This window comes from Molossus molossus, unplaced genomic scaffold, assembly GCF_014108415.1.
Source record: "Molossus molossus isolate mMolMol1 unplaced genomic scaffold, mMolMol1.p scaffold_m16_p_7, whole genome shotgun sequence".
In the NCBI taxonomy this organism is placed as follows: domain Eukaryota; kingdom Metazoa; phylum Chordata; class Mammalia; order Chiroptera; family Molossidae; genus Molossus; species Molossus molossus.
Genome location: NW_023425401.1, coordinates 71736500 through 71754445, shown reverse-complemented (window position 1 = coordinate 71754445; position 17946 = coordinate 71736500).

Here is a 17946-nt window from a genome sequence, read left to right as displayed (position 1 = left end):
CCTGCCTGTGCCCACCTCAAACCCTGTGCACCCTTTCCAGCCTGGGGACTCAATATAGGAACCTACACTCCCCAATACTCATCCGCTGAACTGAAGTTTCTCCAGTCCTCCCCTAGGGTCCTCTTCAGGGATGGATGGGCCTTTCAAGAAGACCCCCTGATCCTTCCAGACACCCAGAGGCTACAGATACTTTCAGACATCCACAAGTCTCTCCATATAGGTCCCAAAGCCCTTCATCAATTCTTATCCTTGATTCTACATCCCGACAAGCTCCGACAAACTATCCAGGCCACACACACCTCATGCTCTGTCTGTTCCAGGTACAACAGCCAAGGAGCTTGCCATGTACGCAGGCCCCTCCACCAGATGCGGGGTCACCTGCCAGGACAAGACTGGCAGATAGACTTCACCCATATGCCAAAACACAAAAAACTTAAATACCTGTTAACCTTGGTTGATAACCTTTTTAGGTTGGATTGAGGCCTTCCCGACCTCCTCAGAAACTGCAGAAACTGTGACTACCCACTTGTTAAAGGACATCATTTCACGCTTCGTGCTGCCAAACTCCATACAATCAGACAATGGACTGGCCTTCATCTCCAAAATCACCAAGATGGTCTTGACCTCTCTCAGCATTAAATGGAAGTTACATGCGGCCTACCAACCCCAGTCTTCGGGACCGATTTGCACAGCTCACATGACAATAGAGGTCCACCAAATGATACTGCAACAATGCCAGCCTTTGACCAGTCCCCCAGACTCAGATCAAGCAGACTCGAGCCCCCTCCCCTGACGTCGCCCGTGTTCAGCAGGAAGTAGCCAGAAAGATGACTTCGCCTTTATTCCTATACCACAGAGTCAGGAATGTCCGATAGCCTGGGGACTGGCAGCAGGCAAACTGCTCGACCATTATCTCGCTTCCTCAACCTAAACCCCCCATCCTGTCCCAGGAACAGTTTGCCCCGGGCTTATAGATTAACCCCCCGTCCTGACTCACATCCTGTTACACAGAGGCTCCCATGCATAAACCCACAAGGTCAAACCCTAACAGACAAATTCCAGCTGTAACAAGCAGATATAAAAATCACAAACCCCAGCATCGGGCGCGGCTTCTAGGACTCGACACCCGGAGTCTGTGAACCCACCCAGAGTGTACCCAATAAAGCCTGATTTCTGTTTATTCAGCTGTTTGGCTCTCCAGTCTCTTCTCTATTTCTTGGCAGTGCCCTGATTCCTTACAGTAACAACAACAAAAAATGATGTACAAAATAGTTCCAGAGGTATGGATGCATGGACCAAATTGACAGATCTGAGTGCAGATGGGTGGATGTTGAAGGGAAGAGATTAATGAAATAACTTACACACATATATGCCTAGCTCATAGACACAACCAATAGTGGCATGAAAGCCTGGCGTGGGGCAGGGACTTGGTGGAGTGGGGCAAAAATAGAGGCATCTGTAATAAATATATATAATGTGTGTGTGTGTGTGTGTGTATGTATATATTCAGAAAACAAAAGACTTGGTCTCCAGGTTGAATTGAGTGTAAAGGCTTGTCAGATGGGTAGACTAACCTTCAATGAGCAAATGTGTACAAAGTTGTTCATGTTTGCACTAATTGTTGTACATATTGTTTGATTTTGATTCATGTTCTAAATCTAAAGGGGGAGGGTCTACCATAAGCTATTTCTAAAGGGCTAAATTTAAGCCTGTCTTGGGTTACTATTCTAAATCAGAGCAAGGCAATGGGCGTTCCAGAGCCCATTTCAAATATGTTTACTGGTATATTTTTGCCAGAATCTTTTTTATTGTGTGTTTTTATTTTGTTGTTTTTTATTTTATTTATTTTTTTTAGTCTTTCTCACAGATTAGGATTTCCAAGATGCATGTAGTTTCCATTAAATCTGTAGTGTCTGTCTTATCTTCTGGAAGATTTCTGTAGTGAATAACAATCCATTGTTGCTTTGAATGCTATAAAAGTCCAAATTTAGGGGTTATTTCTTTGAGTAGAAGTTTTGGTACCTCAGTTGCCTTCTCAGCTTTATTGTGGTATGCTTCTATCCATCCAGAAAAAGTATCTCAAAAAACCAAACATGCAAATGACAAAGTAAATTTTAGATCAACAATAGAATGGGGCAGTCTTGCATGTAGGGAAAACTATGTGTAAGTTTTTGATCCCCAAGCTGGCATTCTAGGGGATAATGGATTGCCTGTTTTTGTAATTGTCCAGTCACTCTAGGAATGGACACTGGAGTTAAATTTTTCTTGATTAATTTTGCATTTAGTGCTGAGTATACAGCTCTCATATCTATAAGGATGTCAATTGGCTTGTTTCCCACTGTCAATTGTACCTGGGGCTCCAGGAGGTGTCTAAGGGAAAACCTGCGCCTCCTCATTAATCATCAGATTTGTCATTCTTTTCCAACATTTCTTAGTAATGATGTCTACCCTTTTTATTTTCATTTTTTAGTTTTGGGCAGTCCTTTCTCCAATGGCTTTTCTCTTTAAAATAAGTACATTAATTATCACCTAGTGGGTCTTTTCTTTTTGAGTCCTTCCTCTCTTGGTTTCCCCACACTGTTTCTAAGAAAACAGTGACCTGCTTTAATACTCTTGTTTCCTGGGCATGGTAAACTTGAAATACTATGTCCTCCAGCTGGGAAGGATTCATTTTTAATGCCTCCTCTAAATGTTTGAACTTTCTTCTGACATCCAGAGCACTTTGCCCAATAAAAGTCATGTATACCATCCTGAAATTCTCTGGTGCTTGTGGGTCCATATAAATATGCTTTTGATAGGCCAGATAGATCCTTTTTAAAAAGTCAGAACGTTCTTTGTTTGGTTTCTGTTGAACAGCCTATATCACATTCAGGCTCTTTTGTTTAGGCACCCTTTTCTTAAGTCCTTCCACTATATACCTATTGAAATATTCTGGGAAGATTAGGTCCCTGTTTTTCAGCTCCCAGTTGGGTTTGTCAAGGGGATTGCCCCAGCTGGATTGGGAGTCCCATTGAGATTCTCTTGATGGAGAAGATGAGTTTAATCATTAGCCTTACTTATAATCATCCACCTTTTGTCTACCATTTTGGATGGTAAGTGAAAAAAAAAATGATGACAAAATCTGCCATTTTCTGAGGATGCTCCTTATATAAAGGGTTGGAATTCTTCCAATTTAGTAGATCTAAAGTGGTAAATGAAGTATGGGCCTAATATTAATCAGCAGGCTGGCCATCCTGATTTATTACACCTATGAGATACTGCCTCAAATGGAATTGCCCTTCAGACTGCTCCAGATAGGGATACTTTCTGGCCAAATTGGTGTCCAGCTGGATCATCTTGGAGACCATTATTTTATCATATAGGAGTGGGGGGTGTTACTTCTCTGGACCCTATTTCAAGGGTATCTAGAAATGAGAGTGGTGGTAAAAAAAATTTTCCTGCTACTAATTCTGGTTCCTCCAGGTTTTAAACATTAAAGACATTGATAGTTTTACTATCAGGGAGGGTTTTGAAGCCAATTCCCTATTCTGTATCATTAGTTTGTTTCCTTTCTTTACCTGGACATAAGAGATTTTGTCTAATTTCCATAGATATTGCAAAATAATTTAAATTGTGTGATGGCATAGTAATTTAGGAAACCTTGTAGGGGCTATTTCCCCCTACAGTCTAAATTATACATTGGCCAAGAAGCATTGCAATATAAAACCAATTACTTCTTAGTAATTGGATCATAGCTGTACATGGACCAATCTTCTAACATTTGTCCCAGTGAGATCCCTTCAGAAGTTGAAACAGAACAATCCTTGATGACACAAAAGTGAAAACCCAAAACTATAACCACAAATAGATCCCAAAGTGGGAACTTATAAACAAATCTTAGATCTATAATTTTATTCATCCAAATGAATACTCACAAGCAAGCCCTAACATCTTTATTTTATTTTATTTATTATTTTTTAATTAATTAATTAATTTTTTAATATATTTATTTTTTATTAATTAATTTTTGTTACAGATATTTCTCCTTTTCCCACACTGATTCCCACCTCCCCCTCCCTCCCTGCCCTGTTCCCAATTTGTTGTCCATGTCCACTGTTCATGCATACATGCATATAAGTTCTGTGGTTTATCCCCCCTCCATTCTGGGGAATGTCAGTCTGTACCCCGCTTCCACATCTCTGGTGCTGCCCCATTCCTCAGAATGTTATGTTCATTATATTCCACAAATAAGTGAGATCATATGATACTTGTCTTTCTCTGTTTAACTTGTTTCACTTAGGATGATACTTTCCAGGTCCCTCCATGTAGTCTCAAAGGATAAGAGATCTTTCTTTTTTACAGCTGCGGAGTACTCCATTGTGTATATATACCATAGCTTTTTTATCCATTCGTCTACTGATGGACACTTGGGTTGTTTACAGATCTTAGATATTGTAAATAGTGCTGCTACAAACATGGGAGTACATATATTCTTTCTGATTGGTGTTTCAGGCTTTGTAGGGTATATTCCTACAACTGGGATCACTGGGTCAAATGGAAGTCCAATTTTTAATTTTTTGAGGTAATATCATATTGTTTTCAATAGTGGCTGCACCAGCCTGCATTTCCACCAGCAGTGCACTAGAGTCCCCTTTTCTCCACACCCTCGACAACACTGGTTTGATGATTTGTTGATGGCGGCCATTCTGACAGGTGTGAGGTGATACTTCATTGTTGTTTTAATTTGCATCTCTCTGATGATTACTGATGATGAGCATTTCTTCATATGTCTCTTAGCCATTCATATGTTCTGTTTGGAGAGGTGTCTATTTAGTTCCTCTGCCCATTTATTATCGGGTTCTTTGTCTATCTTTTGTTGGGTTGTATGAACACTCTATATATATTGAAAATTAAGCCCTTATTAGATATATCATTGGCAATAATGCTCTCCTATACAGTGGGTAGCCTTTCTGTTTTGATGATTGTATCTTTTGCTGTGCAGAAGCTTTTGAGTTTGATGTAGTCCCATGTGTTCATTTTCTCCTTTGTATCTATTGCCTTAGGTGATGTGTCAGTGAAAATTCTGCTGCTTATGATGTCTGAAATTTTGTTGCCTACAGTTTCTTCTAGGATTTTTATGGATTCATGAGTCACATTTATGTCTTTTATCCATTTTGAGTTTATTCTTGTGTAGGGTGTAAGTTGATGGTTTAGTTTCATTTTTCTGCATGTAGCTGTCCAATTTTCCCAGCAACATTTATTAAAGAGGCTGTCCTTACTCCACTGTATTCTCTTGCCACCTTTGTCAAATATTAATTGAGCATATTGTCTTGGGTCCATTTCTGGGTTCTCTGTTTTATTCCACTGGTCTATATACCTGTTCTTGTGCCAGTACCAGGCTGTTTTGATTACAGTGGCTTTGTAGCCTAACCTGAAATCCGGTAATGTAATTCCTCCAACTTTGTTCTTTCTTTTCAAGATTGCTGTGAGTATTCGAGGTCTTTTTGGTTCTATATGAACTTTTGAAGTAGTTGTTCTAATTCTGTGAAGTATGTCGTTGGTATTTTGATGGCGATTGCGTTGAATCTATAGATTACTTTGGGTAGTATGGACATTTCAATGATGTTAATTCTTCCAATCCATGAACAGGGTATGTGCCTCCACTTTTTTATATCTTCCTCTATTTCTTTTTTTCAATGACTTATAGTTTTCTGTGAATAGGTCCTTTATTTCTTTGGTTAAGATTATTCCTAGATATCTTAATTTTTTTGCAGCAAAGGTAAATGGGATTGTTTTCTTAGTTTCTCTTTCTGTGAGTTCATGCTTGGTGTATAAGAATGCCATCTATTTCTTGACTTTAATTATGTATCCTGCTACTTTGCTAAATTTATTTATTAAGTGTAGTAAATTTTTGATGGAGTCTTTAGGGTTTTCTACGCGTAGTATCATGTCATCTGCAAATAATGACAGTTTCACTTCCTCCTTTTCAATTTGGATCCCTTTGATGTTTTCTTCCTGTCTGATTGCTGTGGCTAAGACTTCCAGTACTATGTTAAATAAGAGTGGTAAAAGTGAGCATCCTTGCCTTGTTCTTGTTCTTAAGGCAAGTGCTTTTAGTTTTTGCCCATTGAGTATGATGTTGGCAGTTGGTCTTTTACATATGGCCTTTATTATGTCTAGATATGATCCCTCTACTCCCACATTGCTGAGCGTTTTTATCAGAAATAGATGCTGGATTTTGTCGAAGGCTTTTTTGGCATCTATTGATATGATCATGTGGTTTTCATTCTTCGTTTTATTTATGTGGTGTATCCCATTTATTGATTTGTGAATATTGTACCAGCCTTGCATCCCTGGGATGAATCCCACTTGGTCATGGTGGATAATTTTTTTGGTATATTGCTGAAGCCGATTTGCTAGCATTTTGTTCAGGATTTTGGTGTCTATGTTTATCAGGGATATTGGCCTGTAGTTTTCTTTCTTTGTAGTGTCCTTCTGGTTTTGGAATTATAATTATGCTGGCTTCCTAAATTAGTTTGGAAGTCTTTCTTCTTCTTGAATTTTTTAAAAAGAGTTTGAGGAGAATGGGTGTTAGTTCTTCTTTGAAGGTTCGGTAAAACTCCCCCGTGAAGCCATGTGTGCCTGGGATATTGTTTTTGGGAGAGTCTTGATTACATCTCAATTTCTTCTGTTGTTATTGGTCTGTTCAAGTTTTCTATCTCATCCTGGTCCAGTTTTGGAAGACTATGTTTTTCTAGAAATTTGTCCATTTTGCTTAGATTGTCAAATTTGTTGCCATATAATTTTTCATAGTAGTTGTTAACCATCTTTTGTATTTCTGTGGTGTCAGTTGTTACTTCTCCTCTTTCATTTCTGATTTTGTGTATTTGGGTTCTCTCTCTTTTTTTCTTGGTGAGTCTAGCTAAGGGTCCATCAATCTTGTTTATCTTTTCAAAAAACCAGCTGTTTGTTTCATTGATCCTTTGAATTGTTTTTTTTTTTTTTTTTGGTCTCTCTGTCATTTATTTCTGCTCTGATCTTTACTATTTCATTTCTTCTACTTGGTCTGGGGTTTTCTTTTTGTTTGCTATCTAATTCTTTAAGTTGTGAGGTTCGACAGTTAATTAGAAAATTTTCTTGTTTCTTGAGGTAGGCCTGTAGTACTATGAACTTTCTAATCAGAACTGTTTTTGCTGCATCCCATAGATTTAGTGTTGTTGTGTGTTCATTTTCATTGATTTCCAGGAAGTTTTTAATTTCTTCCTTGATTTCTTTGGTAACCCATTTATTGTTTAGTAACATGCTATTTAGCCTCCATGTGTTCAAATGTTTTTTCATGTTCTTGTTGTAATTGATTTCTAATATCATGCCTTTGTGATCTGAGAAGATGCTTGATATGATTTCAGTCTTTTTGAACTTGTAGAAACTTAGTTTGTGTCCTATCATGTGGTCTATCTTTGAGAATGTCCCATGTGCACTTGAGAAGAATGTGAATTCTTTTGTTTTGGGGTGTAATTCTCTGTAGATATCTATTAAAATCATTTGGTCTAATGCTTCATTTTGAGTCTCTCTTTTCTTGCTAATTGTTTGTCTAGAGGGTCTATCCAGTCATGACAACGGGGTGTTGAAGTCCCTGCTATGATTGAATTGCTTTCGATTTCTCCTTTGAAATTCTCCAGACCATTTTTAGTATATTTAGGTACTCCTATATTGGGTGCATATATGTTTATCAAGGTTATATCTTCCTGTTAGATAGATCCTTTCAATATTATGTAGTGGCCTTCTTTGTTTCTAGTGATGGCCTTCATTTTGAAATATATTTGATCAGATATGAGTATTGCTACCCCAGCTTTTTTTTCTTTCCATTTGCTTTGAAAATTTTTTTCCATCCCTTCACTTTCAACCTATGTGAGTCTTTTGTTGTGAAGTGGGTGTCTTGTAAACAACATATAGATGAGTCATGCTTTTTTATCCAATCAGCTACTCCGTGTCTTTTAATGGGAGCATTCAATCAATTTACATTTAAGGTGATTATTGATATGTACTTATTTATTGCCATTTTTGTTTAGTATGGTTCTATTTTTCTTTCTATTTCTCCCGTTAATTACAGCAGTCCTTTTACCCTTTCTTGTAGTGTTCATTTGTTTTGAATGTATTCCCTTAGCCTTTTTTTTTTGGTCTGGGAAAGTCTTTATTTGACCTTATATTTTGAATGATAGCTTTGCTGGGTAGAGTATTCTTGGATTCAAATCCTTGTTTTTCATGAACTTGATTACTTCATGCCATTCTCTTCTGGCATGTTGTGTTTCTGTTGAGGAGTCAGCTGAAAGCCTTGTGGGGTTTCCTTTGTAGGTAACCGGTTACTTGTCTCTTGCTTTTAGGATTCTCTCTTTGTTTTAATTTGTGGCAGTTTGATTACTATGTGTCTTGGTTTGGCCTTGTGTGGGTTCTTCTTACTTGTGGCTCTCTGTGTTTTTTGAAATTGTATGCCTTCTTCCTTCACCAAATTAAGGAAGTTTTCTGTCACTATTTTTTAAAATATATTCTCTAACCATTGCTCATTTTCTTTTTTGGGGACTCCTATGATTTGAATATTATTGCGTTTCCATTTGTCCCACGGTTCTCTTAAGCTGTTTTCCTATTTTTTAATTATATTTTCCTTTTGGTTTTCTGATTGGTTGATTTTTTCTACCCTATCTTATAATTGAGTTATCCAGTTCTCAGCTTCCTCTACTCTGCTATTTAGGCCTTCCAATGTGTTTTTATTTCTGATATGCCATTCTTCATTTCTTCTTGTTGGTTTTTAATTTCCAACTGGTTGATTTTCAACATTTCTATGTCTTTACTCATGGTTCTCATGTATTTACACATGTTGTTGAGCTTCCTCAAGATCATGGCTTTGAATTATATTTCTGTTAACTTGCTTAACTGCACCTCATTTATCTCATCTTTGGTAGAGGTCTCTTGTTCTTTCATTTGGCTTTGTTTCTGTGTTTCACAATTTTGGTTATCACAGAGGGCTTTGAAGCCTGCCATATTTTCCCTGTGAGTGTTGGTGTTCTGCTGTTTGTGGTCCATCTCCTGGGTTTGGATGAGCCAGGGAGGACCCACTTTAAACACCACTGTCAAGTCTTAACTTTCCTGGTTATACTTGCTAGCCCAGGGAATGGTAGTTATCCTCTAGCTTTTTTGCCTGGAGTGTATTAGTAGCGGTAACCTGAAGAATCTTGGTTTCTGAGTTGACTGAAAATCTCCCTCAGGTGCTCAGTGTAAGAGAATTTCCCGAGGTTGGGGGCAGATGCTTGTTGTTAATTGGCCCCTATTAGCATTTCAGTGGTCTCTGGCTGGGGTTGAATCTCCAAGGTTGGGGCCACCCCCTCTCCCCAGGGCCTTGTGAAGAAGTAAGATGACCACAGTCCTGTGTGGTTGCTCTCGGCAAAAGCTCTGAGCACCCTCCAAATCCCGAGTGTCCTCACACAGTTCCAGTCCAGTCTGCCTTCCCTCTTCCAGAGCCCATAGTGAGTGGCTGCTGCCAATTTAGCCTCTTTCTGTCTCTGTGCTGTGGAGCTGCCTAGGAATTTATCCCAAAGGCTCCACTCTTAGCTAAGGGTGGCCAAGGCTGCAGCAGCTCCCAGCCGGGGGCGTAGCACCCAGCCAAGGTCGCAGGGCTCAGCCAAGGCCACCGCAGTTCCCAGCCAAGGCCACCGCAGTTCCCAGCCAAGGCAGTCTCTGGTCCCAGCCGATGCCACAGTTCCCAGCTGATGGCTCTTCTTCCAGCGGAGGCTGCTCATGTCAGCAGAGGCCACAGCAGGTTCCAGCCAGGGCCGCAGGTCCCAGCTGAGACCACTGGTCCCAGCCGAGGCTGCAGCAGGTCCCAGCCAGGGTTGCAGGTTCCAGCCAAGGCCACAGCAGGTTCCAGATAAGGGTGCCGTAGGTCCCTGCCCAGGCCGCTGCATACTATGGGCTCCTGGCCCCCTCTCGCATCCTCTCAAGCCTACCAGGATTGAATCAGTGTCCCTGGTTATGTGTTCCTCTAAGCTGCCTTTCGTTTGCCCCTTCCTGACAATTTGTCTTTATTTTTGTTGTAATTCCAGTTTGGTCCTGGGAGATGGTCTGTGTAGCTTCCATTCACTCCGCCACCATTTTTTTTTCTTCTGAACCACAGCTTTTTTATCCATTCGTTTACTGATGGACATTTGGGCTGTTTCCAGATCATAGCAATTGTAAATAGTACTGCTACGACATGGGGGTACATGAAACTGTTGTATTTTGATGATGATGTGTCTTGGTGTGGGCCTCTTGTGGTTCATCTTGTTTGGGACTCTCTGTGTTTCCTGGAATTGTATATCTATTTTCTTCACCAAGTTAGGAAATTTTTCTGCCATTATTGTTTCAAATAGGTTTTCGATTTCTTGTTTTCTCTCTTCTCCTTCTGGCATCCCCAAGATGTGAATATTGGCACACTTAAAGTTGTCCCAGAGGCTTGTTACACAGTTTTCATTTTTTTGTATTCTTTTTTTACTTTACTATTCTGATTGGGTGTTTTTTGCTTTCTTATATTCCAAATCGATGGTTTGCTTCTTGGCTTTACCTACTCTACTATTGAATCTGTGTAAATTATTCTTTATTTCAAATAGTACCTCCTTCATTTCTGACTGCTTCTTTCTTATGCTCTTGAGGCCCTCACTAAGTTTGCTGAGGTTCTCACTAAGTCCACTGAGCATCTTTTTAAGCAGTGTTTTGAACTCAGCATCTATTAGGTTTCTTATCTCCATTTCACTTAGTTCTTTTCCTGGGGTTTTATTCTGTTCTTTAATTTTGTTTTTTTTTTTTTTTCATATTTTATTTTATTTTATTATTATTATTTTTTTGTTACAGATATTTTACCTTTTTACCCCATTGGCACCCCCCACCCCATCCCCCCTCCACCCTGTCCCCGGCTTAGTTGTCCATGTCCATTGGTCATGCATACATGCATATAAGTTCTGTGGTTTATCTCTTCCCACCCCCCCACCCCCATCCCCTCTTCTGAGGGATGTCAGTCTGTGCCCCACTTCCATGTGTCTGGGTCTACTGTATTCCTCAGACTGTTATGTTCATTATATTCCGTATATAAGTGAGATCATGTGGTATTTGTCCTTCTCTGCTTGGCTTCTTTCACTTAGGATAATACTTTCCAGGTCCCTCCATGTCGTCTCAAAGGATAAGAGATCTTTCTTTCTTACCGCTGCATAGTATTCCATTGTGTATATGTACCACAGCTTTTTGATCCATTCGTCTACTGGTGGACACTTGGGCTGTTTCCAGATCTTAGCTATTGTAAATAGTGCTGCTATGAACATGGGGGTACATATATTCTTCCTGATTGGTGTTTCAGGCTTCCTAGGGTATATTCCCAGCAGTGGGATCACTGGGTCAAATGGAAGTTCAATATTTAATTTTTTGAGGTAGCACCATATTGTTTTCCATAGCGGCTGCACCAGTCTGCATTCCCACCAGCAGTGTATTAGAGTCCCCTTTTCTCCACACCCTCGCCAACACTTGTTGTTTGATGATTTGTTGATGGCGGCCATTCTGACAGGTGTGAGGTGATACCTCATTGTTGTTTTAATTTGCATCTCTCTGATGATTAGTGATGTTGAGCATTTCTTCATATGTCTCTTGGCCATTTGTATGTCCTGTTTGGAGAGGTGTCTATTCAGCTCCTCTGCCCATTTTTTAATTGGGTTCTTTGTCTTCCTTTTGGGGAGTTGTATGAGCACTCTGTATATATTGGAAATTAACCCCTTATCTGATACATCATTGGCAATGATGTTATCCCATACAGTGGGTTGCCTTTCCATTTTGATGATTGTTTCTTTTGCTGTGCAGAAGCTTTTTAGTTTGATGTAGTCCCATGTGTTCATTTTCTCCTTTATTTCTGTTGCCTTAGGTGATGTATCAGTAAAAATTCTCCTCCGTATGATGTCCGAAATTTTGTTGCCTACATTTTCTTCTAGAATTTTTATGGATTCACGGGTCACATTTAAGTCTTTTATCCATTTTGAGTTTATTTTTGTGTATGGTGTAAGTTGATGGTCTAGTTTCATTTTTTTGCATGTAGCTGTCCAATTTTCCCAACACCATTTATTAAAGAGGCTGTCTTTACTCCACTGTATGCTCTTGCCACCTTTGTCAAATATTAATTGAGCGTATTGCCTTGGGTCCATTTCTGGGCTTTCAGTTCTGTTCCACTGGTCTATATGCCTGTTCTTGTGCCAGTACCAGGCTGTTTTGGTTACAGTCGCTTTGTAGTATAACCTGATATCTGGTTTTGTGATCCCTCCAACTTTGTTCTTCTTTTTCAAGATTGCTGTGGCTATTCGGGGTCTTTTTTGGTTCCATATGAACTTTTGAAGTATTTTTTCTAGTTCTATGAAATATGTCGTTGGTATTTTGATGGGGATTGCATTGAATCTATAGATTGCTTTGGGTAGTATGGACATTTTAATTATGTTAATTCTTCCAATCCATGAACAGGGTATGTGCTTCCACTTTTTTATATCTTCCTATATTTCTTTTTTCAATGACCTGTAGTTTTCTGCAAATAAGTCCTTTACTTCTTTGGTTAAGTTTATTCCTAGGTATCGTAATTTTTTTGGAGCGATGGTAAATGGGATTGTTTTTTCAGTTTCTCTTTCTGTGAGTTCATCATTGATGTACAAGAATGCCGTCGATTTCTTGACATTAATTTTGTATCCTGCTACTTTGCCAAATTCATTTATTAAGTCTAATAGATTTTTGATGGATTCTTTAGGGTTTTCTATGTATAATATCATGTCATCTGCAAATAATGACAGTTTCACTTCCTCCTTTCCAATTTGGATCCCTTTTATTTTTGCTTCATGTCTGATTGCTGTGGCTAAGACTTCCAGTACAATGTTAAATAAGAGTGGCGAAAGTGGACATCCCTGTCTTGTTCCTGTTCTTAATGGAAATGTTTTTAGTTTCTGTCCATTGAGTATGATGTTGGCTGTAGGTCTTTCATATATGGCCTTTATTATGTTGAGATATGATCCCTCTATTCCTACATTGCTGAGCGTTTTTATCAGAAATGGATGCTGGATTTTGTCGAATGCTTTTTCAGCATCTATTGATATGATCATGTGGTTTTTATTCTTCATTTTGTTTATGTGGTGTATCACGTTTATTGATTTGCGAATATTGTACCAGCCTTGCATCCCTGGAATGAATCCCACTTGGTCGTGGTGAATAATTTTTTTGATGTATTTCTGGATCCGATTTGCTAGTATTTTGTTCAGGATTTTGTCGTCTATGTTCATCAGGGATATTGGCCTGTAGTTTTCTTTCTTCGTAGTGTCTTTTTCTGGTTTTGGAATTAGAATTATGCTGGCCTCATAGAATGTGGTTGGAAGTCTTCCTTCTTCTTGAATTTTTTGAAATATTTTGAGGAGAATGGGTGTTAGTTCTTTTTTGAATGTTCGGTTAAACTCCCCTGTGAAACCATCTGGGCCTGGGCTTTTGTTTGCTGGGAGAGTCTTGATTACCTCTTCAATTTCCTTAGTTGTTATTGGTCTGTTCAAGTTTTCTATCTCTTCCGGGAATAGTTTTGGGAGACTGTGTGTTTCTAGAAATTTGTCCATTTCGCTGAGATTGTTGAATTTGTTGCCATATAGTTGTTCATAGTAGTTGTTAACCATCTTTTGTATTTCCGTGGTGTTGGTTGTTACTTCTCCTCTTTCATTTCTGATTTTGTGTATTTGGGTTCTCTCTCTTTGTTTCTTGGTGAGTCTAGCTAAGGGTCCATCTATCTTGTTTATCTTTTCGAAAAACCAGCTCTTTGTTTCATTGATCCTTTGAATTGTTTTTTTGGTCTCTATGTCATTTATTTCTGCTCTGATCTTTACTATTTCCTTCCTTCTACTTGCTCTGGCGTTTTCTTTTTGTTTGCTTTCTACTTCTTTAAGCTGTGAGGTTAGACAGTCAATTAGAAATTTTTCTTGTTTTTTGAGGTAGGCCTGTAGTGCTATGAACTTCCCTCTCAGAACTGCTTTCGCTGCATCCCATAGATTTTGTGTTGTTGTGTGTTCATTTTCATTGGTTTCCAGGAAGTTTTTAATTTCTTCCTTGATCTCCTCGGTGACCCATTCATTGTTTAATAACATGCTATTTAGCCTCCATGTGTTGAAATGTCTTTGCATGTTCTTGTTGCAATTGATTTCTAGTTTCATGCCATTGTGATCTGAGAAGATGCTTGATATGATTTCAATCTTCTTGAACTTGTAGAGATTTAGTTTGTGTCCTATCATGTGGTCTATCTTTGAGAATGTTCCATGTGCACTTGAGAAGATTGTGTATTTTGTAGTTTTGTGGTGTAATGCTCTGTAGATATCTATTAAATCCATTTGGTCTAGTGCTTCATTTAGAGTCTCTGTTTCCTTGCTAATTTTTTGCGTAGAGGATCTATCCAGTGCTGTCAACGGGGTGTTGAAGTCCCCTGCTATGATTGTATTGTTGTTGATTTCTCCTTGGAAGTCCTCCAGAAGATTTTTAATATATTTTGGTGCTCCTATATTGGGTGCATATATGTTTATCAAGGTTATATCTTCCTGTTGGATAGATCCTTTCAATATTATGTAGTGGCCATCTTTGTCTCTAGTTATGGTCTTCATTTTGAAATCTATTTTATCAGATATGAGAATTGCTACCCCAGCTTTTTTTTGCTTTCCATTTGCTTGGAAAATTTTTTTCCATCCCTTCACTTTCAACCTATGTGAGTCTTTTGTTGAGAGGTGGGTCTCTTGTAAACAACATATAGATGAGTCATGCTTTCTTATCCAATCAGCTACTCTGTGTCTCTTTATGGGAGCATTCAATCCATTTACGTTTAAGGTGATTATTGATATGTACTTATTTATTGCCATTTTTGTTTAGTGTGGTTCTATTTTTCTTCCCATTTCTACTGCTAATTACAGCAGTCCTTTTAACATTTCTTGCAGTGCTGGTTTGGTGCTAATGTATTCCCTTAGCTTTTTTTTGTCTGGGAAGCTCTTTATTTGATCTTCTATTTTGAATGATAGCCTTGCTGGGTAGAGTAGTCTTGGATTCAGATTCTTGTTTTTCATGACTTTGATTACTTCATGCCATTCTCTTCTGGCCTGTAGTGTTTCTTGTGAGAAGTCAGCTGAGAGACTTATGGGGTTCCCTTTGTAGGTAACTTGTTGCTTATCTCTTGCTGCTTTTAGGATTCTCTTTTTGTCTTTAATTTGTGGCATTTTAATTACTATGTGTCTTGGTGTGGGCCTGTTTGGGTTCTTCTTACTTGGGACTCTCTGTGCTTCTTGAACTTGAATGCCTTCTTCCTTCACCAAATTAGGGAAGTTTTCTCTCACTATTTTTTTGAATATATTCTCTATCCCTTGCTCCTTTTCTTCTTCTTCGGGGACTCCTATGATGCAAATATTATTACGTTTCCAGTTGTCCCATAGTTCTCTTAAGCTGTCTTCCTGTTTTTTAATAGTTTTTTCCTTTTGTTTTTCTGATTGGTTGATTTTTTCTACCCTGTCTTCTAATTCACTGATCCGGTCCTCAGCTTCCCCTACTCTGCTTTTTAAACCTTCCAATGTGTTTTTCATTTCGGATATGTCATTTTTTATCTCTTCTTGTTGGTTTTTAATTTCCATTTGGCTTATTTTCAGTGTCTCTATGTCCTTACTCATGCTGTTCAGCTTCCTCAAGATCATGGCTCTGAATTCTAGCTCTGTTAACATGCCTAATTGCTCCACGTTGATCTCATCTTCGGTGGAGGTGTCTTGCTCTTTCATTTGGCTTCTGTTTCTGTGTTTCACCATTTTAGCTATCACTGTGGGCTTTGGAGCCTGTCAAGTTCTCCCTGTGGGTGTTGGTGTTCTGCTGTTTGTGGCTCCCTCTCCTGTGTTTAGATGAGCGAGGGAGGACCCGCGTTGAACACCACTGTCAAGTCTTACTTTCCTGGTTAAAGTTGCCAGCCCAGGAAACGTACTGTTATCCTCTAGCTTTTTGCCTGGAGGCTAGCCGTCTAGGTTAATTGATCAGTTTTGGGTTGTCAGTTGATTGAAAAACTCCCTCTGGTGCTCAGCCAAGGGGCTTTCAGGAGGGTGGGGCAGATGCTGGTTGTTAGTGAGCCTCAATTAGCACTTCAATGGCCCACAGGGTGGGGTTGGATCTCCGAGGGAGGGGCTGCTGCCTCTCCTCAGAGCCCTGGGAAGGAGCAATGTGGCCACCGTCCTGAGTGGCTGCACTCAGCCAAGGCTCTGAGCGCCCTCCAAACCCCGAGTGTCCCAACTCAGTTCCAGTCCAGTCCGCCCTCCCTCCACCGGAGCCCAAGGTGAGTGGCTGTGGCTGTTTCAGTCTCTGTCCCGGCTGCGCTGCGGGGCCGCCTGGGAGTGTAACCTGCGGGCGCCGCTTATAGCTAAGGCCGCTGCCGAGCTGCCGACCGTGCGCTTCCTGCCCCGTCTCACGCCTTCGCAAGCCTACCGGGATGGAGTCAGTCAGTGTCCCTCGTTGTATGGTCCTCGCAAGCTGCTTTTCTGTTGCTTTTTCCTGTCGATTTGTCTGTGTTATAGTTGTAATTCCAGTTTGGTTCTGGGAGACGGTCTGTGTAGCTCCGTTCACTCCGCCGCCATTTTTTGGTCCCTGCTACTGACTTTTTAATGTTCTTTAATTTTGGATCTGTTTCTTTGTCTCCTTATTTTGGCTGCCTCCTTGTTTTTGTTTCTATGTATTACTTAACAAGAGGTATGGGGCTAGCTGAGACCAGATGCTGCTTGTTTGAGAGAATTTAGGAAAACGTGAAGCAAATCCAAGGCAGGCCAATCCTATGGTTAAGTAATTGGAAACAGCTTCGTTGGGCCTGAAAGTTGGGTGGGGTGGGCTTCAGGGAATCACCAGGGTGGGGAAAACTGTGTGAGCCAGGTTGGTGGAGTCTCAGATCTGGCGACTGTCTGCCGCCCCAGGGAAGGGCTCACCAAAGGAACAAAGGCCTCTGACATCATGTCTGTCCAGGAGAAAGACCCCTCTCCAGCCCTCACTCCAGTGCCAGAAAGCTCAGTTCTTCCCTGTATGTCTCTGGTGCCCCTTGAGTTGCTTCCCCTCCAAGCTTAGAGAGATTTATTCTGATAAGTCCATGCATGGGCGCTTTAAGAGGAGCTGCCTGGGGGCTCCAGCTGCCTCAGCCTTCCTGACCCTCAGTTACTGCTGGTTTTTCCAGCTAGAAGTTATGGGGACTTTTATTCCTGGCACTGGAACCCTGAGTGTGGTGCCTTGTGTGAGACGGTGACCCCTCAGTTTTCAGGGAGGACCTTCCCAGCTGATGTATGTTTCTAATTTTTTTCTGCCACACATGGGTGTTAAGCCAGCTCATCATGTCTCCACTCCTTCACCCCTCCTACCAGTTTTGATATGGCTTCTTTCATTTTGTAGTTGTAGAACTTCCATTCAGCTTGATTTCAGGTGGTTTTGAATGATGGTTCTTCTGTAGTTTAGTTGTAACTTTGACATGGTTGTGGGAGGACATGATACCATGTTTACCTATGCTGCCATCTTGACCAGAAGTCCAACATCATGGATCTTTAGAATATCATGCTAAGCAAAATATGTCAGACAGAAAAAGCTAAGAACCATATGATTTCACTCACATGTGGGATATAAAATTTAAATTTATAGCCACAGACAGACAACAGCATGGTGATTACCAGAGAGAAAGGGAGGTAATAAAAAGTAAAGAAACCAAATATATGATGATGAAAGATAATTAGACTTTAGATTGTGGGCACACAATGCAATATACAGATCACACATTATAGAAATGTACATTTTAAATCTATATGACCCTAAAAACAAATGTCATCCCAATAAATTTTTTAAAAAGTAAAACTGATCAAGGCAACCCTTCACTGGTGGTGGCACCAGCTCCTGGGAGGTGAGTGA